The sequence below is a fragment of the Oncorhynchus kisutch genome, unplaced genomic scaffold, assembly GCF_002021735.2.
Source record: "Oncorhynchus kisutch isolate 150728-3 unplaced genomic scaffold, Okis_V2 Okis03b-Okis08b_hom, whole genome shotgun sequence".
NCBI lineage: Eukaryota > Metazoa > Chordata > Actinopteri > Salmoniformes > Salmonidae > Oncorhynchus > Oncorhynchus kisutch.
In genome coordinates this window covers 18619431-18643504 of record NW_022261980.1, presented here as the reverse complement: position 1 = coordinate 18643504, position 24074 = coordinate 18619431, and the positions used below count along the sequence as shown (strand labels likewise).

The following is a 24074-nucleotide window of genomic DNA, read 5'->3' as shown; positions in this document are numbered from 1 at the left end:
ACTTGTTCTCAACTAGCCTACCTGGTTAAATAAAGGTGTTCTCAACTAGCCTACCTGGTTAAATAAAGGTGTTCTCAACTAGCCTACCTGGTTAAATAAAGGTGTTCTCAACTAGCCTACCTGGTTAAATAAAGGTGTTCTCAACTAGCCTACCTGGTTAAATAAAGGTGTTCTCAACTAGCCTACCTGGTTAAATAAAGGTGTTCTCAACTAGCCTACCTGGTTAATAAAGGTGTTCTCAACTAGCCTACCTGGTTAAATAAAGGTGTTTCTCAACTAGCCTACCTGGTTAAATAAAGGTGTTCTCAACTAGCCTACCTGGTTAAATGAAGGTGTTCTCAACTAGCCTACCTGGTTAAATGAAGGTGTTCTCAACTAGCCTACCTGGTTAAATGAAGGTGTTCTCAACTAGCCTACCTGGTTAAATAAAGGCGTTCTCAACTAGCCTACCTGGTTAAATAAAGGCGTTCTCAACTAGCCTACCTGGTTAAATAAAGGCGTTCTCAACTAGCCTACCTGGTTAAATAAAGGCGTTCTCAACTAGCCTACCTGGTTAAATAAAGGTGTTCTCAACTAGCCTACCTGGTTAAATAAAGGTGTTCTCAACTAGCCTACCTGGTTAAATAAAGGTGTTCTCAACTAGCCTACCTGGTTAAATAAAGGTGTTCTCAACTAGCCTACCTGGTTAAATAAAGGTGTTCTCAACTAGCCTACCTGGTTAAATAAAGGTGTTCTCAACTAGCCTACCTGGTTAAATAAAGGTGTTCTCAACTAGCCTACCTGGTTAAATAAAGGTGTTCTCAACTAGCCTACCTGGTTAAATAAAGGTGTTCTCAACTAGCCTACCTGGTTAAATAAAGGTGTTCTCAACTAGCCTACCTGGTTAAATAAAGGTGTTCTCAACTAGCCTACCTGGTTAAATAAAGGTGTTCTCAACTAGCCTACCCTGGTTAAATAAAGGTGTTCTCAACTAGCCTACCTGGTTAAATAAAGGTGTTCTCAACTAGCCTACCTGGTTAAATAAAGGTGTTCTCAACTAGCCTACCTGGTTAAATAAAGGTGTTCTCAACTAGCCTACCTGGTTAAATAAAGGTGTTCTCAACTAGCCTACCTGGTTAAATAAAGGTGTTCTCAACTAGCCTACCTGGTTAAATAAAGGTGTTCTCAACTAGCCTACCTGGTTAAATAAAGGTGTTCTCAACTAGCCTACCTGGTTAAATAAAGGTGTTCTCAACTAGCCTACCTGGTTAAATAAAGGTGTTCTCAACTAGCCTACCTGGTTAAATAAAGGTGTTCTCAACTAGCCTACCTGGTTAAATAAAGGTGTTCTCAACTGGCCTACCTGGTTAAATAAAGGTGTTCTCAACTAGCCTACCTGGTTAAATAAAGGTGTTCTCAACTGGCCTACCTGGTTAAATAAAGGTGTTCTCAACTGGCCTACCTGGTTAAATAAAGGTGTTCTCAACTAGCCTACCTGGTTAAATAAAGGTGTTCTCAACTAGCCTACCTGGTTAAATAAAGGTGTTCTCAACTGGCCTACCTGGTTAAATAAAGGTGTTCTCAACTGGCCTACCTGGTTAAATAAAGGTGTTCTCAACTGGCCTACCTGGTTAAATAAAGGTGTTCTCAACTGGCCTACCTGGTTAAATAAAGGTGTTCTCAACTAGCCTACCTGGTTAAATAAAGGTGTTCTCAACTAGCCTACCTGGTTAAATAAAGGTGTTCTCAACTAGCCTACCTGGTTAATAAAGGTGTTCTCAACTAGCCTACCTGGTTAAATAAAGGTGAAATAAATTAAAATAAATAAATAAAACCTGCCGTGTTAATTCTCCTAACCTGCCGTGTTAATTCTCCTAACCTGCCGTGTTAATTCTCCTAACCTGCCGTGTTAATTCTCCTAACCTGCCGTGTTAATTCTCCTAACCTGCCGTGTTAATTCTCCTAACCTGCCGTGTTAATTCTCCTAACCTGCCGTGTTAATTCTCCTAACCTGCCGTGTTAATTCTCCTAACCTGCCGTGTTAATTCTCCTAACCTGCCGTGTTAATTCTCCTAACCTGCCGTGTGAATTCTCCTAACCTGCCGTGTTAATTCTCCTAACCTGCCGTGTGAATTCTCCTAACCTGCCGTGTTAATTCTCCTAACCTGCCATGTTAATTCTCCTAACCTGCCATGTTAATTCTCCTAACCTGCCATGTTAATTCTCCTAACCTGCCGTGTTAATTCTCCTAACCTGCCGTGTTAATTCTCCTAACCTGCCGTGTTAATTCTCCTAACCTGCCGTGTTAATTCTCCTAACCTGCCGTGTTAATTCTCCTAACCTGCCGTGTTAATTCTCCTAACCTGCCGTGTTAATTCTCCTAACCTGCCGTGTGAATTCTCCTAACCTGCCGTGTGAATTCTCCTAACCTGCCGTGTTAATTCTCCTAACCTGCCGTGTTAATTCTCCTAACCTGCCGTGTTAATTCTCCTAACCTGCCGTGTTAATTCTCCTAACCTGCCGTGTTAATTCTCCTAACCTGCCGTGTTAATTCTCCTAACCTGCCGTGTTAATTCTCCTAACCTGCCGTGTGAATTCTCCTAACCTGCCGTGTGAATTCTCCTAACCTGCCATGTTAATTCTCCTAACCTGCCATGTTAATTCTCCTAACTTGCCGTGTTAATTCTCCTAACCTGCCGTGTTAATTCTCCTAACCTACCGTGTTAATTCTCCTAACCTGCCGTGTTAATTCTCCTAACCTGCCGTGTTAATTCTCCTACCCTGCCGTGTTAATTCTCCTACCCTGCCGTGTTAATTCTCCTAACCTGCCGTGTTAATTCTCCTAACCTGCCGTGTTAATTCTCCTAACCTGCCGTGTAAATTCTCCTAACCTGCCGTGTTAATTCTCCTAACCTGCCGTGTTAATTCTCCTAACCTGCCGTGTTAATTCTCATAACCTGCCGTGTTAATTCTCCTAACCTGCCGTGTTAATTCTCCTAACCTGCCGTGTTAATTCTCCTAACCTGCCGTGTTAATTCTCCTAACCTGCCATGTTAATTCTCCTAACCTGCCATGTTAATTCTCCTAACCTGCCATGTTAATTCTCCTAACCTGCCATGTTAATTCTCCTAACCTGCCATGTTAATTCTCCTAACCTGCCATGTTAATTCTCCTAACCTGCCATGTTAATTCTCCTAACCTGCCATGTTAATTCTCCTAACCTGCCATGTTAATCCTCCTAACCTGCCGTGTTAATTCTCCTAGCCTGCCATGTTAATTCTCCTAACCTGCAGTGTAAATTCTACTAAAGTGCCATGTTAATTCTCCTAACCTGCCGTGTAAATTCTCCTAACCTGCCGTGTTAATTCTCCTAACCTGCCATGTTAATTCTCCTAACCTGCCATGTTAATTCTCCTAACCTGCAGTGTTAATTCTCCTAACCTGCAGTGTTAATTCTCCTAACCTGCAGTGTTAATTCTCCTAACCTGCAGTGTTAATTCTCCTAACCTGCAGTGTAAATTCTCCTAACCTGCCGTGTTAATTCTCCTAACCTGCAGTGTTAATTCTCCTACCCTGCCGTGTGAATTCTCCTACCCTGCCGTGTGAATTCTCCTACCCTGCCGTGTTAATTCTCCTAACCTGCCGTGTTAATTCTCCTAACCTGCCGTGTTAATTCTCCTAACCTGCCATGTTAATTCTCCTAACCTGCCATGTTAATTCTCCTAACCTGCCATGTTAATTCTCCTAACCTGCCATGTTAATTCTCCTAACCTGCCATGTTAATCCTCCTAACCTGCCGTGTTAATTCTCCTAGCCTGCCATGTTAATTCTCCTAACCTGCAGTGTAAATTCTACTAAAGTGCCATGTTAATTCTCCTAACCTGCCGTGTAAATTCTCCTAACCTGCCGTGTTAATTCTCCTAACCTGCCATGTTAATTCTCCTAACCTGCCATGTTAATTCTCCTAACCTGCAGTGTTAATTCTCCTAACCTGCAGTGTTAATTCTCCTAACCTGCAGTGTTAATTCTCCTAACCTGCAGTGTTAATTCTCCTAACCTGCAGTGTAAATTCTCCTAACCTGCCGTGTTAATTCTCCTAACCTGCAGTGTTAATTCTCCTACCCTGCCGTGTGAATTCTCCTACCCTGCCGTGTGAATTCTCCTACCCTGCCGTGTTAATTCTCCTAACCTGCCGTGTTAATTCTCCTAACCTGCCGTGTTAATTCTCCTAACCTGCAGTGTTAATTCTCCTAACCTGCCGTGTTAATTCTCCTAACCTGCCATGTTAATTCTCCTAACCTGCCATGTTAATTCTCCTAACCTGCCATGTTAATTCTCCTACCCTGCTCCGAAAGGTCAAATCTGCCATAAACTGTACTCTATCTCGTCAAAACCCCTGTGGCTTCAAAACGTAGAAGTTTCTGCAGCCCACTCTGAAATCTAACCCACTCTGATGCTGAGGTGTCTGTTAAACAGCCCACTCTGACATCTAACCCACTCTGATGCTGAGGTGTCTGTTAAACAGCCCACTCTGACATCTAACCCACTCCGGTGGGGAGGTGTCTGTTAAACAGCCCACTCTGAAATCTAACCCACTCTGATGCTGAGGTGTCTGTTAAACAGCCCACTCTGACATCTAACCCACTCTGATGCTGAGGTGTCTGTTAAACAGCCCACTCTGAAATCTAACCCACTCTGATGCTGAGGTGTCTGTTAAACAGCCCACTCTGAAATCTAACCCACTCCGATGCTGAGGTGTCTGTCTGTTAAACAGCCCACTCTGAAATCTAACCCACTCTGATGCTGAGGTGTCTGTTAAACAGCCCACTCTGAAATCTAACCCACTCCGATGCTGAGGTGTCTGTCTGGTAAACAGCCCACTCTGAAATCTAACCCACTCCGATGCTGAGGTGTCTGTTAAACAGCCCACTCTGACATCTAACCCACTCTGGTGGGGAGGTGTCTGTTAAACAGCCCACTCTGACATCTAACCCACTCTGATGCTGAGGTGTCTGTTAAACAGCCCACTCTGACATCTAACCCACTCTGATGCTGAGGTGTCTGTTAAACAGCCCACTCTTACATCTAACCCACTCTGATGCTGAGGTGTCTGTTAAACAGCCCACTCTGACATCTAACCCACTCTGATGCTGAGGTGTCTGTCTGTTAAACAGCCCACTCTGACATCTAACCCACTCTGGTGGGGAGGTGTCTGTTAAACAGCCCACTCTGACATCTAACCCACTCTGATGCTGAGGTGTCTGTTAAACAGCCCACTCTGACATCTAACCCACTCTGATGCTGAGGTGTCTGTTAAACAGCCCACTCTTACATCTAACCCACTCTTATGCTGAGGTGTCTGTTAAACAGCCCACTCTGACATCTAACCCACTCTGATGCTGAGGTGTCTGTCTGTTAAACAGCCCACTCTGACATCTAACCCACTCTGATGCTGAGGTGTCTGTTAAACAGCCCACTCTGACATCTAACCCACTCCGATGCTGAGGTGTCTGTTAAACAGCCCACTCTGACGCTGAGGTGTCTGTTAAACAGCCCACTCTGACGCTGAGGTGTCTGTTAAACAGCCCACTCTGACGCTGAGGTGTCTGTTAAACAGCCCACTCTGACATCTAACCCACTCCGATGGGTACCTGGAACACATATTGAGATGTGTCTCTTGTTGTCATGACTTACCTGGAACACCTATTGAGAGGTGTCTCTTGTTGTCATGACTTACCTGGAACACCTATTGAGATGTGTCTCTTGTTGTTATTACTTACCTGGAACACCTATTGAGAAGTGTCTCTTGTTGTCATGACTTACCTGGAACACCTATTGAGAGGTGTCTCTTGCTGTCATGACTTACCTGGAACACCTATTGAGATGTGTCTCTTGTTGTTATTACTTACCTGGAACACATATTGAGAGGTGTCTCTTGTTGTCATGACTTACCTGGAACACCTATTGAGATGTTTCATGTCATGACTTACCTGGAACACCTATTGAGAGGTGTCTCTTGTTGTCATGACTTACCTGGAACACCTATTGAGATGTTTCACGTCATGACTTACCTGGAACACCTACTAAGATGTGTCTCGTTGTCATGACTTACCTGGAACACCTATTGAGATGTGTCTCTTGTTGTCATGACTTACCTGGAACACCTATTGAGATGTTTCATGTCATGACTTACCTGGAACACCTATTGAGAGGTGTCTCTTGTTGTCATGACTTACCTGGAACACCTATTGAGATGTTTCACATCATGACTTACCTGGAACACCTATTGAGATGTGTCTCTTGTTGTCATGACTTACCTGGTGGTCGTGCAGCTTGTGTCTCCTGTCTCCCTGGGTTTGTGTTGTTGGTGAACGTGCAGCTTCCGTTTCCTGTTTCCCTGGGTTTATGATCCACATTATTTCTGAATCCACTGGCTGATATATGTTAATTGTACAACTCAACTACTGCATTGTTTACCTAGACATACTGAGTGACAAACATTAAGAACACCTTCCTAATATAGTTACACCACCCCCTTCTGCCCTCAGAACAGCCTCAACGTGTCGGAACAGCCTCAGTGGGTCAGGCATGGACTGGAATTGTGTCAAGAGCGTTCCACAGGGATGCTGGCCCATGTTGACTCCAGTGCTTCCCACAGTTGTCAAGTCGGCTGGATGTCCTTTGGGTGGTGGGCAATTCTTGATACACACAGGAAACTGTTGAGCATGAAAAAACGAGCAGCTTTGCAGTTCTTGACACACTCAAACCGGTGCGTCTGGCACCTACTACCCTACCCCGTTCAAAGGCATTAAACATTTTGTCTTGCCCATTCACCCTCTGATTGGAACACACACACACACACACACACACACACACACACACAATCCATGTCTCAATTGTCAAGGCTTGTAAATCCTTCTTTAACCCGTCTCCTCCTCTTCATCTACACTGATTGAAGTGGATTTAACAGGTGACATTAAATGACTTTCACCTGGACTCACCTGGTCAGTCTGTCATGGAAAGGGCAGGTGTTCTTAATGTTTTGTAGACTCAGTGGTTAATGGTGTGATAGTTCTAATGAATGTTTCATACAAAACACACTGATTAAATAAATCTGTACAATCATGTACAGAAATAATACATTGAGAGGTATTTGAAAACAAGATCAATTTCTAGAATTTAATACATTTTTTAGTTAACCTTTGTTTAACTAGGTAAGTCAGTTAAGAACAAATTCTTATTTACAATGACGGCCTAAACCGTCCACAACCAGCAGCAAGACCTTAGCAGCAGGCCTGTACAGCACAAAACATGGGTCACATCACAAATGGCACCCTATTCCCTATATAGTGCACTACTTTAGACCAGAGCCCTATGGCACCCTATTCCCTATATAGTGCACTACTTTAGACCAGAGCCCTATAGGACCCTATTCCCTATATAGTGCACTACTTTTGACCAGTAGTTTGTGTATCTCTGCTGAAAGGTCATTGGGAATAGGGTGCCATTTGAGTGTCAACCCGTCTCTCAGAGCTGACTGCTGGTGCCGGTTCTCAGGCTGGACTGTGTGAAGGGCAGCAGGTGGTTGTATTTGGGTGTGATGGTGATGACAGCAGCAGCGGTGTAGGGGTCCAAGGCTACGATACGGTGCAGTGCTGAACAGCCCTGATGAAGCTCATTAAGGCTCTGGTCTGTGTTCAGGGTCACATCCATCTGACATGACCCCTCCTCTGGGTACATCTCGTCACCTGGTAAGAGAAGGACACACACACACACACACACACGTTAAACAATCATCTTACGTGGATAAAGGGCACTAGATGACTGATAAAGGACACTAGATGACGTGGATAAAGGACACTAGATGACGTGGATAAAGGGCACTAGATGACGTGGGTAAAGGGCACTAGATGACGTGGGTAAAGGACACTAGATGACGTGGATAAAGGACACTAGATGACGTGGATAAAGGACACTAGATGACGTGGATAAAGGACACTAGATGACTGATAAAGGGCACTAGATGACGTGGATAAAGGACACTAGATGACATGGATAAAGGGCACTAGATGACTGATAAAGGGCACTAGATGACTGATAAAGGGCACTAGATGACGTGGATAAAGGGCACTAGATGACGTGGGTAAAGGACACTAGATGACGTGGATAAAGGGCACTAGATGACTGATAAAGGGCACTAGATGACTGATAAAGGGCACTAGATGACGTGGATAAAGGGCACTAGATGACGTGGGTAAAGGACACTAGATGACGTGGATAAAGGGCACTAGATGACTGATAAAGGGCACTAGATGACTGATAAAGGGCACTAGATGACTGATAAAGGGCACTAGATGACTGATAAAGGGCACTAGATGACGTGGATAAAGGGCACTAGATGACGTGGATAAAGGGCACTAGATGACTGATAAAGGGCACTAGATGACGTGGATAAAGGACACTAGATGACGTGGATAAAGGACACTAGATGACTGATAAAGGGCACTAGATGACGTGGATAAAGGACACTAGATGACATGGATAAAGGGCACTAGATGACTGATAAAGGGCACTAGATGACTGATAAAGGGCACTAGATGACGTGGATAAAGGGCACTAGATGACGTGGGTAAAGGACACTAGATGACGTGGATAAAGGGCACTAGATGACTGATAAAGGGCACTAGATGACTGATAAAGGGCACTAGATGACGTGGATAAAGGGCACTAGATGACGTGGATAAAGGGCACTAGATGACGTGGATAAAGGGCACTAGATGACTGATAAAGGGCACTAGATGACGTGGATAAAGGGCACTAGATGACGTGGATAAAGGGCACTAGATGACTGATAAAGGGCACTAGATGACGTGGATAAAGGGCACTAGATGATGTGGATAAAGGACACTAGATGACTGATAAAGGGCACTAGATGACTGATAAAGGGCACTAGATGACGTGGATAAAGGGCACTAGATGACTGATAAAGGGCACTAGATGACTGATAAAGGGCACTAGATGACGTGGATAAAGGGCACTAGATGACTGATGAAGGGCACTAGATGACGAGGATAAAGGGCACTAGATGACGTGGATAAAGGGCACTAGATGACTGATAAAGGGCACTAGATGACTGATAAAGGACACTAGATGACGTGGATAAAGGGCACTAGATGACTGATAAAGGGCACTAGATGACTGATAAAGGACACTAGATGACGTGGATAAAGGGCACTAGATGACGTGGATAAAGGACACTAGATGACGTGGATAAAGGACACTAGATGACTGATAAAGGGCACTAGATGACGTGGGTAAAGGGCACTAGATGACGTGGGTAAAGGGCACTAGATGACGTGGTTAAGGACACTAGATGACTGATAAAGGGCACTAGATGACGTGGATAAAGGACACTAGATGACATGGATAAAGGGCACTAGATGACTGATAAAGGGCACTAGATGACTGATAAAGGGCACTAGATGACGTGGATAAAGGGCACTAGATGACGTGGGTAAAGGACCCTAGATGATGTGGATAAAGGGCACTAGATGACAGATAAAGGACACTAGATGACGTGGATAAAGGGCCTAGATGACGTGGGTAAAGGACACTAGATGACGTGGATAAAGGACACTAGATGACTGATAAAGGGCACTAGATGACTGATAAAGGGCACTAGATGACTGATAAAGGGCACTAGATGACTGATAAAGGGCACTAGATGACGTGGATAAAGGGCACTAGATGACTGATAAAGGGCACTAGATGACGAGGATAAAGGGCACTAGATGACATGGATAAAGGGCAGTAGATGACTGATAAAGGACACTAGATGACGTGGATAAAGGACACTAGATGACATGGATAAAGGGCACTAGATGACGTGGATAAAGGACACTAGATGACTGATAAAGGGCACTAGATGACGTGGGTAAAGGGCACTAGATGACGTGGGTAAAGGGCACTAGATGACGTGGTTAAGGACACTAGATGACTGATAAAGGGCACTAGATGACGTGGATAAAGGACACTAGATGACATGGATAAAGGGCACTAGATGACTGATAAAGGGCACTAGATGACTGATAAAGGGCACTAGATGACGTGGATAAAGGGCACTAGATGACGTGGGTAAAGGACCCTAGATGATGTGGATAAAGGGCACTAGATGACAGATAAAGGACACTAGATGACGTGGATAAAGGGCCTAGATGACGTGGGTAAAGGACACTAGATGACGTGGATAAAGGACACTAGATGACTGATAAAGGGCACTAGATGACTGATAAAGGGCACTAGATGACGTGGATAAAGGGCACTAGATGACGAGGATAAAGGGCACTAGATGACTGATAAAGGGCACTAGATGACTGATAAAGGGCACTAGATGACTGATAAAGGGCACTAGATGACGTGGATAAAGGGCACTAGATGACTGATAAAGGGCACTAGATGACGAGGATAAAGGGCACTAGATGACGTGGATAAAGGGCAGTAGATGACTGATAAAGGACACTAGATGACGTGGATAAAGGACACTAGATGACATGGATAAAGGGCACTAGATGACGTGGATAAAGGGCACTAGATGACGTGGAAAGGGCACTAGATGACGTGGATAAAGGGCACTAGATGACGTGGATAAAGGGCACTAGATGACGTGGATAAAGGGCACTAGATGACGTGGATAAAGGGCACTAGATGACGTGGATAAAGGGCACTAGATGACGTGGATAAAGGGCACTAGATGACGTGGATAAAGGGCACTAGATGACGTGGATAAAGGGCACTAGATGACTGATAAAGGGCACTAGATGACGTGGATAAAGGGCACTAGATGACGTGGATAAAGGGCACTAGATGACGTGGATAAAGGGCACTAGATGACGTGGATAAAGGGCACTAGATGACTGATAAAGGGCACTAGATGACGTGGATAAAGGGCACTAGATGACTGATAAAGGGCACTAGATGACGTGGATAAAGGGCACTAGATGACTGATAAAGGGCACTAGATGACGTGGATAAAGGGCACTAGATGACGTGGATAAAGGGCACTAGATGACGTGGATAAAGGGCACTAGATGACGTGGATAAAGGGCACTAGATGACGTGGATAAAGGGCACTAGATGACGTGGATAAAGGGCACTAGATGACTGATAAAGGGCACTAGATGACTGATAAAGGGCACTAGATGACTGATAAAGGGCACTAGATGACTGATAAAGGGCACTAGATGACGTGGATAAAGGGCACTAGATGACGTGGATAAAGGACACTAGATGACATGGATAAAGGGCACTAGATGACTGATAAAGGGCACTAGATGACGTGGATAAAGGGCACTAGATGACGTGGATAAAGGACACTAGATGACTGATAAGGACACTAGATGACATGGATAAAGGGCACTAGATGACTGATAAAGGGCACTAGATGACTGATAAAGGGCACTAGATGACGTGGATAAAGGGCACTAGATGACTGATAAAGGGCACTAGATGACGAGGATAAAGGGCACTAGATGACGTGGATAAAGGGCACTAGATGACGTGGATAAAGGGCACTAGATGACTGATAAAGGGCACTAGATGACTGATAAAGGACACTAGATGACGTGGATAAAGGACACTAGATGACGTGGATAAAGGGCACTAGATGACGTGGATAAAGGGCACTAGATGACGTGGATAAAGGGCACTAGATGACGTGGATAAAGGGCACTAGATGACGTGGATAAAGGGCACTAGATGACGTGGATAAAGGGCACTAGATGACTGATAAAGGACACTAGATGACGTGGATAAAGGGCACTAGATGACGTGGATAAAGGGCACTAGATGACGTGGATAAAGGGCACTAGATGACATGGATAAAGGGCACTAGATGACTGATAAAGGGCACTAGATGACTGATAAAGGACACTAGATGACGTGGATAAAGGGCACTAGATGACGTGGATAAAGGGCACTAGATGACTGATAAAGGGCACTAGATGACGTGGATAAAGGGCACTAGATGACGTGGATAAAGGGCACTAGATGACGTGGATAAAGGGCACTAGATGACGTGGATAAAGGGCACTAGATGACGTGGATAAAGGGCACTAGATGACTGATAAAGGGCACTAGATGACGTGGATAAAGGGCACTAGATGACGTGGATAAAGGGCACTAGATGACGTGGATAAAGGGCACTAGATGACTGATAAAGGGCACTAAGATGACGTGGATAAAGGGCACTAGATGACGTGGATAAAGGACACTAGATGACATGGATAAAGGGCACTAGATGACTGATAAAGGGCACTAGATGACTGATAAAGGGCACTAGATGACGTGGATAAAGGGCACTAGATGACGTGGATAAAGGGCACTAGATGACGTGGATAAAGGGCACTAGATGACGTGGGTAAAGGGCACTAGATGACTGATAAAGGGCACTAGATGACGTGGATAAAGGGCACTAGATGACGTGGATAAAGGACACTAGATGACTGATAAAGGGCACTAGATGACTGATAAAGGGCACTAGATGACGTGGATAAAGGGCACTAGATGATGTGGATAAAGGGCACTAGATGACGTGGATAAAGGGCACTAGATGACGTGGATAAAGGGCACTAGATGACGTGGATAAAGGGCACTAGATGACATGGATAAAGGGCACTAGATGACGTGGATAAAGGGCACTAGATGACGTGGATAAAGGACACTAGATGACTGATAAAGGGCACTAGATGACTGATAAAGGACACTAGATGACGTGGATAAAGGGCACTAGATGACGTGGATAAAGGGCACTAGATGACTGATAAAGGGCACTAGATGACGTGGATAAAGGGCACTAGATGACGTGGATAAAGGGCACTAGATGACGTGGATAAAGGGCACTAGATGACGTGGATAAAGGGCACTAGATGACGTGGATAAAGGGCACTAGATGACTGATAAAGGGCACTAGATGACGTGGATAAAGGGCACTAGATGACGTGGATAAAGGGCACTAGATGACGTGGATAAAGGGCACTAGATGACTGATAAAGGGCACTAAGATGACGTGGATAAAGGGCACTAGATGACGTGGATAAAGGACACTAGATGACATGGATAAAGGGCACTAGATGACTGATAAAGGGCACTAGATGACTGATAAAGGGCACTAGATGACGTGGATAAAGGGCACTAGATGACGTGGATAAAGGGCACTAGATGACGTGGATAAAGGGCACTAGATGACGTGGGTAAAGGGCACTAGATGACTGATAAAGGGCACTAGATGACGTGGATAAAGGGCACTAGATGACGTGGATAAAGGACACTAGATGACTGATAAAGGGCACTAGATGACTGATAAAGGGCACTAGATGACGTGGATAAAGGGCACTAGATGATGTGGATAAAGGGCACTAGATGACGTGGATAAAGGGCACTAGATGACGTGGATAAAGGGCACTAGATGACGTGGATAAAGGGCACTAGATGACGTGGATAAAGGGCACTAGATGACGTGGATAAAGGGCACTAGATGACGTGATAAAGGGCACTAGATGACGTGGATAAAGGGCACTAGATGACTGATAAAGGGCACTAGATGACTGATAAAGGGCACTAGATGACGTGGATAAAGGGCACTAGATGACGTGGATAAAGGACACTAGATGACGTGGGTAAAGGACACTAGATGACGTGGATAAAGGGCACTAGATGACTGATAAAGGGCACTAGATGACTGATAAAGGGCACTAGATGACGTGGATAAAGGGCACTAGATGACGTGGATAAAGGGCACTAGATGACGTGGATAAAGGGCACTAGATGACGTGGATAAAGGGCACTAGATGACGTGGATAAAGGGCACTAGATGACTGATAAAGGGCACTAGATGACTGATAAAGGACACTAGATGACGTGGATAAAGGACACTAGATGACGTGGATAAAGGGCACTAGATGACGTGGATAAGGGCACTAGATGACGTGGATAAAGGGCACTAGATGACGTGGATAAAGGGCACTAGATGACTGATAAAGGGCACTAGATGACGTGGATAAAGGCACTAGATGACGTGGATAAAGGGCACTAGATGACGTGGATAAAGGGCGCTAGATGACATGGATAAAGGGCACTAGATGACTGATAAAGGGCACTAGATGACTGATAAAGGACACTAGATGACGTGGATAAAGGGCACTAGATGACGTGGATAAAGGGCACTAGATGACTGATAAAGGGCACTAGATGACGTGGATAAAGGGCACTAGATGACGTGGATAAAGGGCACTAGATGACGTGGATAAAGGGCACTAGATGACTGATAAAGGGCACTAGATGACGTGGATAAAGGGCACTAGATGACGTGGATAAAGGGCACTAGATGACGTGGATAAAGGGCACTAGATGACTGATAAAGGGCACTAAGATGACGTGGATAAAGGGCACTAGATGACGTGGATAAAGGACACTAGATGACATGGATAAAGGGCACTAAGATGACTGATAAAGGGCACTAGATGACTGATAAAGGGCACTAGATGACGTGGATAAAGGGCACTAGATGACGTGGATAAAGGGCACTAGATGACGTGGGTAAAGGGCACTAGATGACGTGGGTAAAGGGCACTAGATGACTGATAAAGGGCACTAGATGACGTGGATAAAGGGCACTAGATGACGTGGATAAAGGACACTAGATGACTGATAAAGGGCACTAGATGACTGATAAAGGGCACTAGATGACGTGGATAAAGGGCACTAGATGACGTGGATAAAGGGCACTAGATGACGTGGATAAAGGGCACTAGATGACGTGGATAAAGGGCACTAGATGACGTGGATAAAGGGCACTAGATGACGTGGATAAAGGGCACTAGATGACGTGGATAAAGGGCACTAGATGACGTGGATAAAGGGCACTAGATGACGTGATAAAGGGCACTAGATGACGTGGATAAAGGGCACTAGATGACTGATAAAGGGCACTAGATGACGTGGATAAAGGGCACTAGATGACGTGGATAAAGGACACTAGATGACTGATAAAGGGCACTAGATGACTGATAAAGGGCACTAGATGACGTGGATAAAGGGCACTAGATGACGTGGATAAAGGGCACTAGATGACTGATAAAGGGCACTAGATGACGTGGATAAAGGGCACTAGATGACGTGGATAAAGGGCACTAGATGACGTGGATAAAGGGCACTAGATGACGTGGATAAAGGGCACTAGATGACTGATAAAGGGCACTAAGATGCGTGGATAAAGGGCACTAGATGACGTGGATAAAGGACACTAGATGACATGGATAAAGGGCACTAGATGACTGATAAAGGGCACTAGATGACTGATAAAGGGCACTAGATGACGTGGATAAAGGGCACTAGATGACGTGGATAAAGGGCACTAGATGACGTGGATAAAGGGCACTAGATGACGTGGGTAAAGGGCACTAGATGACTGATAAAGGGCACTAGATGACGTGGATAAAGGGCACTAGATGACGTGGATAAAGGACACTAGATGACTGATAAAGGGCACTAGATGACTGATAAAGGGCACTAGATGACGTGGATAAAGGGCACTAGATGATGTGGATAAGGGCACTAGATGACGTGGATAAAGGGCACTAGATGACGTGGATAAAGGGCACTAGATGACGTGGATAAAGGGCACTAGATGACGTGGATAAAGGGCACTAGATGACGTGGATAAAGGGCACTAGATGACGTGATAAAGGGCACTAGATGACGTGGATAAGGGCACTAGATGACTGATAAAGGGCACTAGATGACTGATAAAGGGCACTAGATGACGTGGATAAAGGGCACTAGATGACGTGGATAAAGGACACTAGATGACGTGGGTAAAGGACACTAGATGACGTGGATAAAGGGCACTAGATGACTGATAAAGGGCACTAGATGACTGATAAAGGGCACTAGATGACGTGGATAAAGGGCACTAGATGACTGATAAAGGGCACTAGATGACGAGGATAAAGGGCACTAGATGACGTGGATAAAGGGCACTAGATGACGTGGATAAAGGGCACTAGATGACTGATAAAGGGCACTAGATGACTGATAAAGGACACTAGATGACGTGTATAAAGGACACTAGATGACGTGGATAAAGGGCACTAGATGACGTGGATAAAGGGCACTAGATGACATGGATAAAGGGCACTAGATGACGTGGATAAAGGGCACTAGATGACTGATAAAGGACACTAGATGACGTGGATAAAGGGCACTAGATGACGTGGATAAAGGGCACTAGATGACGTGGATAAAGGGCACTAGATGACATGGATAAAGGGCACTAGATGACTGATAAAGGGCACTAGATGATTGATAAAGGACACTAGATGACGTGGATAAAGGGCACTAGATGACGTGGATAAAGGGCACTAGATGACTGATAAAGGGCACTAGATGACGTGGATAAAGGGCACTAGATGACGTGGATAAAGGGCACTAGATGACGTGGATAAAGGGCACTAGATGACGTGGATAAAGGGCACTAGATGACGTGGATAAAGGGCACTAGATGACTGATAAAGGGCACTAGATGACGTGGATAAAGGGCACTAGATGACGTGGATAAAGGGCACTAGATGACGTGGATAAAGGGCACTAGATGACTGATAAAGGGCACTAAGATGACGTGGATAAAGGGCACTAGAACGTGGATAAAGGACACTAGATGACATGGATAAAGGGCACTAAGATGACTGATAAAGGGCACTAGATGACTGATAAAGGGCACTAGATGACGTGGATAAAGGGCACTAGATGACGTGGATAAAGGGCACTAGATGACGTGGATAAAGGGCACTAGATGACGTGGGTAAAGGGCACTAGATGACTGATAAAGGGCACTAGATGACGTGGATAAAGGGCACTAGATGACGTGGATAAAGGACACTAGATGACTGATAAAGGGCACTAGATGACTGATAAAGGGCACTAGATGACGTGGATAAAGGGCACTAGATGATGTGGATAAAGGGCACTAGATGACGTGGATAAAGGGCACTAGATGACGTGGATAAAGGGCACTAGATGACGTGGATAAAGGGCACTAGATGACGTGGATAAAGGGCACTAGATGACGTGGATAAAGGGCACTAGATGACGTGATAAAGGGCACTAGATGACGTGGATAAAGGGCACTAGATGACTGATAAAGGGCACTAGATGACTGATAAAGGGCACTAGATGACGTGGATAAAGGGCACTAGATGACGTGGATAAAGGACACTAGATGACGTGGATAAAGGGCACTAGATGACATGGATAAAGGGCACTAGATGACGTGGATAAAGGGCACTAGATGACTGATAAAGGACACTAGATGACGTGGATAAAGGGCACTAGATGACGTGGATAAAGGGCACTAGATGACGTGGATAAAGGGCACTAGATGACATGGATAAAGGGCACTAGATGACTGATAAAGGGCACTAGATGATTGATAAAGGACACTAGATGACGTGGATAAAGGGCACTAGATGACGTGGATAAAGGGCACTAGATGACTGATAAAGGGCACTAGATACGTGTAAAGGGCACTAGATGACGTGGATAAAGGGCACTAGATGACGTGGATAAGGGCACTAGATGACGTGGATAAAGGGGCACTAGATGACGTGGATAAAGGGCACTAGATGACGTGGATAAAGGGCACTAGATGACGTGGGTAAAGGGCACTAGATGACTGATAAAGGGCACTAGATGACGTGGATAAAGGGCACTAGATGACGTGGATAAAGGACACTAGATGACTGATAAAGGGCACTAGATGACTGATAAAGGGCACTAGATGACGTGGATAAAGGGCACTAGATGATGTGGATAAAGGGCACTAGATGACGTGGATAAAGGGCACTAGATGACGTGGATAAAGGGCACTAGATGACGTGGATAAAGGGCACTAGATGACGTGGATAAAGGGCACTAGATGACGTGGATAAAGGGCACTAGATGACGTGATAAAGGGCACTAGATGACGTGGATAAAGGGCACTAGATGACTGATAAAGGGCACTAGATGACTGATAAAGGGCACTAGATGACGTGGATAAAGGGCACTAGATGACGTGGATAAAGGACACTAGATGACTGATAAAGGGCACTAGATGACTGATAAAGGACACTAGATGACGTGGATAAAGGGCACTAGATGACGTGGATAAAGGGCACTAGATGACTGATAAAGGGCACTAGATGACGTGGATAAAGGGCACTAGATGACGTGGATAAAGGGCACTAGATGACGTGGATAAAGGGCACTAGATGACGTGGATAAAGGGCACTAGATGACGTGGATAAAGGGCACTAGATGACGTGGATAAAGGGCACTAGATGACGTGGATAAAGGGCACTAGATGACGTGGATAAAGGGCACTAGATGACGTGGATAAAGGGCACTAGATGACTGATAAAGGGCACTAAGATGACGTGGATAAAGGGCACTAGATGACGTGGATAAAGGACACTAGATGACATGGATAAAGGGCACTAGATGACTGATAAAGGGCACTAGATGACTGATAAAGGGCACTAGATGACGTGGATAAAGGGCACTAGATGACGTGGATAAAGGGCACTAGATGACGTGGATAAAGGGCACTAGATGACGTGGGTAAAGGGCACTAGATGACTGATAAAGGGCACTAGATGACGTGGATAAAGGGCACTAGATGACGTGGATAAAGGACACTAGATGACTGATAAAGGGCACTAGATGACTGATAAAGGGCACTAGATGACGTGGATAAAGGGCACTAGATGATGTGGATAAAGGGCACTAGATGACGTGGATAAAGGGCACTAGATGACGTGGATAAAGGGCACTAGATGACGTGGATAAAGGGCACTAGATGACGTGGATAAAGGGCACTAGATGACGTGGATAAAGGGCACTAGATGACGTGATAAAGGGCACTAGATGACGTGGATAAAGGGCACTAGATGACTGATAAAGGGCACTAGATGACTGATAAAGGGCACTAGATGACGTGGATAAAGGGCACTAGATGACGTGGATAAAGGACACTAGATGACTGATAAAGGGCACTAGATGACTGATAAAGGGAACTAGAATTAAGTAAATGGAAGGCCCTGAATTCACGAATGGACAATCTGACAACGCTCTGAATTAAGTAAATATAAACTCTAACCTGGGAGGAGTGATATGTAGTAATCAGACCCTTCATATAAACTCTAACCTGGGAGGAGTGATATGTAGTAATCAGACCCTTCATGTAAACTCTAACCTGGGAGGAGTGATATGTAGTAATCAGACCCTTCATGTAAACTCTAACCTGGGAGGAGTGATATGTAGTAATCAGACCCTTCATATAAACTCTAACCTGGGAGGAGTGATATGTAGTAATCAGACCCTTCATATAAACTCTAACCTGGGAGGAGTGATATGTAGTAATCAGACCCTTCATGTAAACTCTAACCTGGGAGGAGTGATATGTAGTAATCAGACCCTTCATATAAACTCTAACCTGGGAGGAGTGATATGTAGTAATCAGACCCTTCATATAAACTCTAACCTGGGAGGAGTGATATGTAGTAATCAGACCCTTCATATAAACTCTAACCTGGGAGGAGTGATATGTAGTAATCAGACCCTTCATATAAACTCTAACCTGGGAGGAGTGATATGTAGTAATCAGACCCTTCATATAAACACTAACCTGGGAGGAGTGATATGTAGTAATCAGACCCTTCATATAAACTCTAACCTGGGAGGAGTGATATGTAGTAATCAGACCCTTCATATAAACTCTAACCTGGGAGGAGTGATATGTAGTAATCAGACCCTTCATATAAACTCTAACCTGGGAGGAGTGATATGTAGTAATCAGACCCTTCATATAAACTCTAACCTGGGAGGAGTGATATGTAGTAATCAGACCCTTCATATAAACTCTAACCTGGGAGGAGTGATATGTAGTAATCAGACCCTTCATATAAACTCTAACCTGGGAGGAGTGATATGTAGTAATCAGACCCTTCATATAAACTCTAACCTGGGAGGAGTGATATGTAGTAATCAGACCCTTCATGTAAACTCTAACCTGGGAGGAGTGATATGTAGTAGCTGTCTGACACCATGCGGACAGGGAGCCACTGTTCACAGCCCTCTGAAGCTCTCTGTCTGGAGAAGCTGTGGAGGTTCTGCAGGGAGGGGAACCGGCACATACGGCTGAGATCATAGAACTGTGGAGGGGCAATCCACATCTCTCTGGTCTGGTAACTGTGGAGGATCTCTGGGGAGTGGACCACTGAGAGAGAGAGAGAGAGAGAGGGAGATGGGAGGAGAGGAGAGAGAGAGAGAGAGAGGAGGAGAGGGGAGGAGAGAGAGAGGGGAGGAGAGAGGGAGAGGGGAGGAGAGGGAGGAGAGAGAGGCGAGGAGAGAGGGAGAGGGGAGGAAAGAGAGAGATGGGAGGAGAGGAGAGGGGAGGAGAGAGAGAGAGAGGGGAGGAGAGAGAGAGGGGAGGAGAGGAGAGAGGGGAGATGGGAGGAGGAGAGAGGAGAGGGGAGGAGAGAGAGAGAGGGAGAGGGGAGGAGAGAGGGAGAGAGAGGGAGATGGGAGGAGAGGAGAGAGGAGGAGAGAGGGAGAGAGGGAGAGGGGAGGAGAGGAGAGAGAGAGAGGGGAGGAGAGGAGAGAGAGGGAGAGAGAGGGGAGGAGAGGAGAGAGAGGGGAGGAGAGAGAGGGAGAGGAGAGGAGAGAAGAGGGAGAGGAGAGGAGAGAGAGGGAGAGGAGAGAGAGGGAGAGGGGAGAGAGAGAGGGGAGAGAGAGAGGGGAGAGAGAGAGAGGGGAGGAGAGAGAGAGAGGGGAGGAGAGGAGAGAGAGAGAGGGAGATGGGAGGAGAGGAGAGAGAGGAGGGAGATGGAGGAGAGGAGAGAGAGAGATGAGAGGAGAGAGAGAGAGAGAGATAGAGAGAGAGAGAGAGAGAGAGATAGAGGAGGAGAGGGGAGGGGAGGAGAGAGAGAGAGAGAGAGGGGAGGAGAGAGGAGGAGAGAGAGAGAGAGAGGGGAGGAGAGAGGAGGAGAGAGAGAGAGAGAGGGGAGGAGAGAGGGAGAGGGGAGGAGAGAGAGAGAGGGAGATGGGAGGAGAGGAGAGAGGAGGAGAGAGGGAGAGAGGGGAGGAGAGGAGAGAGAGGGGAGGAGAGGAGAGAGAGAGAGAGGAGAGAGAGAGAGAGAGGAGAGGGGAGAGGGGAGGAGAGAGAGAGAGAGGGAGATGGGAGGAGAGAGGGAGAGAGAGGAGGAGAGGAGAGAGAGGGGAGGGGGGAGAGAGGGAGGGAGAGGAGAGGGGAGGGGGAGGAGAGAGAGAGGGAGAGTGGAGAGAGAGAGGGGAGGAGAGAGAGGGAGAGGGGAGGAGAGAGAGGGAGAGGGGAAGGGAGGAGAGAGAGGAGAAGGAGAGAAGGGAGGAGAGAAAGGGAAGGAGAGAGAGGGGAGGAGAGAGAAAGGGAAGGAGAGAGAAAGGGAAGGAGAGAGAAAGGGAAGGAGAGAGAGGGGTTTAGGTTAGACTAAGATCAAATGAACAGTTTACAACAATATTATGAACTGATAAAGACATCATGAATGAATATAGAGTCACTTAAACCTTTGAACACAACAATAAAATACACGTTCACCTTACTAAGCTATGGTATCACCTTAAAGTGCACAATTTCCTTCTCGTCTTGTAGGGTGTGAGGTGGTGTTTCTTGCAAGCAGCACATGTAGAAGGCCGTGTCGTACCTCCGCTGTTTCGCATACACACCAGTAGGGGTCAGCCAGTTACCCCATTCATGCAGAGCCCAGATGTTAGGTAGACACTCCAGCTCCCTACACATTCTGATGAAGTTAGAAGGGTTCTCGTTTACCAGCACTCTCCATTTAGCCAATTCACTCTTGTCACAGAGATCAGTTATTCTGGTTAATTCGGGTTGACTGTATCGGTTGTTCTCGATGCTGTTAATAAAGTACTCTCTTCCTCTTCCTCTTTTGACACGACTAGAAGTACACCGGACTCCTCGAACGTTTCCCTCACTGCACAGATTCTAAATGCGACGTCACCTGGAACGAGAGAACCCAGTTTCTTCCTGTCAGTGGCGAAGATGGGAGGTCTCGTCTCCGGCGGCTGTTTCACAAATCCCAGTCCAAAATTCGGTGAGAGCCGAAAAGATTGAAAAAGATCAAGCCATTCACTTGAGAAATCTGACGGATCCACCAGACCACCGGGAAAGACATAAGCATTCGGCATGAAACCACTCGTACCGCTTCGTTTCAACAACAACACTTCATAGTCGAAGGCTGACCTGTCAGGCAAGTTGGAGTGCTCACTGATCGCAGGTGCAGAGGTGCCTTTATCGACACACCTTGTCAAACTATCTACAGGGAGTTTATGTCTCGTACCAGCAGCTAGTATGACCGTCGCGGCCTCCTTCCAGTGTCTCAGAGCCGTATTCATCTTTTGCTCGTTTTATTCTCTCATTTCCAATAGTGTTATTCTGAAGCAAATTCCACAACACCAACGTCAAATGTTATTGTGTTGATGTGTCGTCATACGAGCAGGAAGGTCAAGGGCGTAGAAGAAGAACCGTGTTTCCGGTGTCTTCTGTTACTACGCCACCTACTGTTGTGGATGACTGATCTTACCATAGCCTCTATCAATGCAGGTCATGATGCTGATTAAAGTGGGTGAAGGTTCGAGTTCAGGAAAGTGATTGATATTTGTGGTTAGTATTTTTTTGGCAAAGAGATAGTTTAAACTTTTTATAAGATGACAAATGAATTGATTTGTGGGATTGAATTACAATTGAAGGGTAAACTGTTTTATTCACAAACACAACTCACTATCCTACTTTTCAACTCCGAGAAGAGAAGAGGTTTTGAAACTGTTGAATTCAGTAGTATAAATCTACATTCAGTTTAGAGTGACACGAATACATCACACAGTAGGCAGTATAAGATGAACCGTGTCCCCAAGTTCAACTGGCAGCTGGTGGACGAGATAGAAGACAACAAGGGACAAATATGTCTTTTAACTTGTCAAATACAATTTAAACCTTAGACATAGATTATATACAAGTGCTTGAACAGCGCAAACATGAGGGATTTTTAACAATGTCGAGGACAAATAAAAAGCAAAAAAATATGACATCATTTTGGTCTCTTAAATTCTCTCTAGTCATGAACAAGAACAGCATAATGCCAGCGTCTCCAATGGTGCCCCGTTCCCTAGGGCATAGGGTGTGATTTGAGATGGCGCCCCGTTCCCTAGGGCATAGGGTGTGATTTAAGATGGCACCCCGTTCCCTAGGGCATAGGGTGTGATTTGAGATGGCGCCCCGTTCCCTAGGGCATAGGGTGTGATTTGAGATGGCGCCCCGTTCCCTAGGGCATAGGGTGTGATTTGAGAAGCAGACCAATGGCGCCCCGTTCCCTAGGGCATAGGGTGTGATTTGAGAAGCAGACCAATGGCGCCCCGTTCCCTAGGGCATAGGGTGTGATTTGAGAAGCAGACCAATGGCGCCCCGTTCCCTAGGGCTTAGGGTGTGATTTGAGAAGCAGACCAATGGCGCCCCGTTCCCTAGGGCATAGGGTGTGATTTGAGATGGTGCCCCGTTCCCTAGGGCATAGGGTGTGATTTGAGATGGCGCCCCGTTCCCTAGGGCATAGGGTGTGATTTGAGATGCAGACCAATGGCGCCCCGTTCCCTAGGGCATAGGGTGTGATTTGAGATGGCGCCCCGTTCCCTAGGACATAGGGCGTGATTTGAGACACAGCCCAATGGCGCCCCGTTCCCTAGGGCATAGGGTGTGATTTGAGATGGCACCCCGTTCCCTAGGGCATTGGGTGTGATTTGAGATGGCGCCCCCTTCCCTAGGGCATAGGGTGTGATTTGAGATGGCACCCCGTTCCCTAGGGCATAGGGTGTGATTTGAGATGGCGCCCCCTTCCCTAGGGCATAGGGTGTGATTTGAGATGGCGCCCCCCTTCCCTAGGGCATAGGGTGTGATTTGAGATGGCACCCCGTTCCCTAGGGCATAGGGTGTGATTTGAGATGGCGCCCCGTTCCCT

At 45.9% G+C, this 24074-nt stretch overlaps 1 pseudogene; it reads right to left on the bottom strand.

The window, feature by feature from the left end:
* Positions 1-7131: 7131 nt before the first annotated feature.
* On the bottom strand, positions 7132-22582 carry LOC116359675 (nucleoside diphosphate-linked moiety X motif 19-like; annotated as a pseudogene).
* Between the last annotated feature and the right edge of the window lie 1492 nt (positions 22583-24074).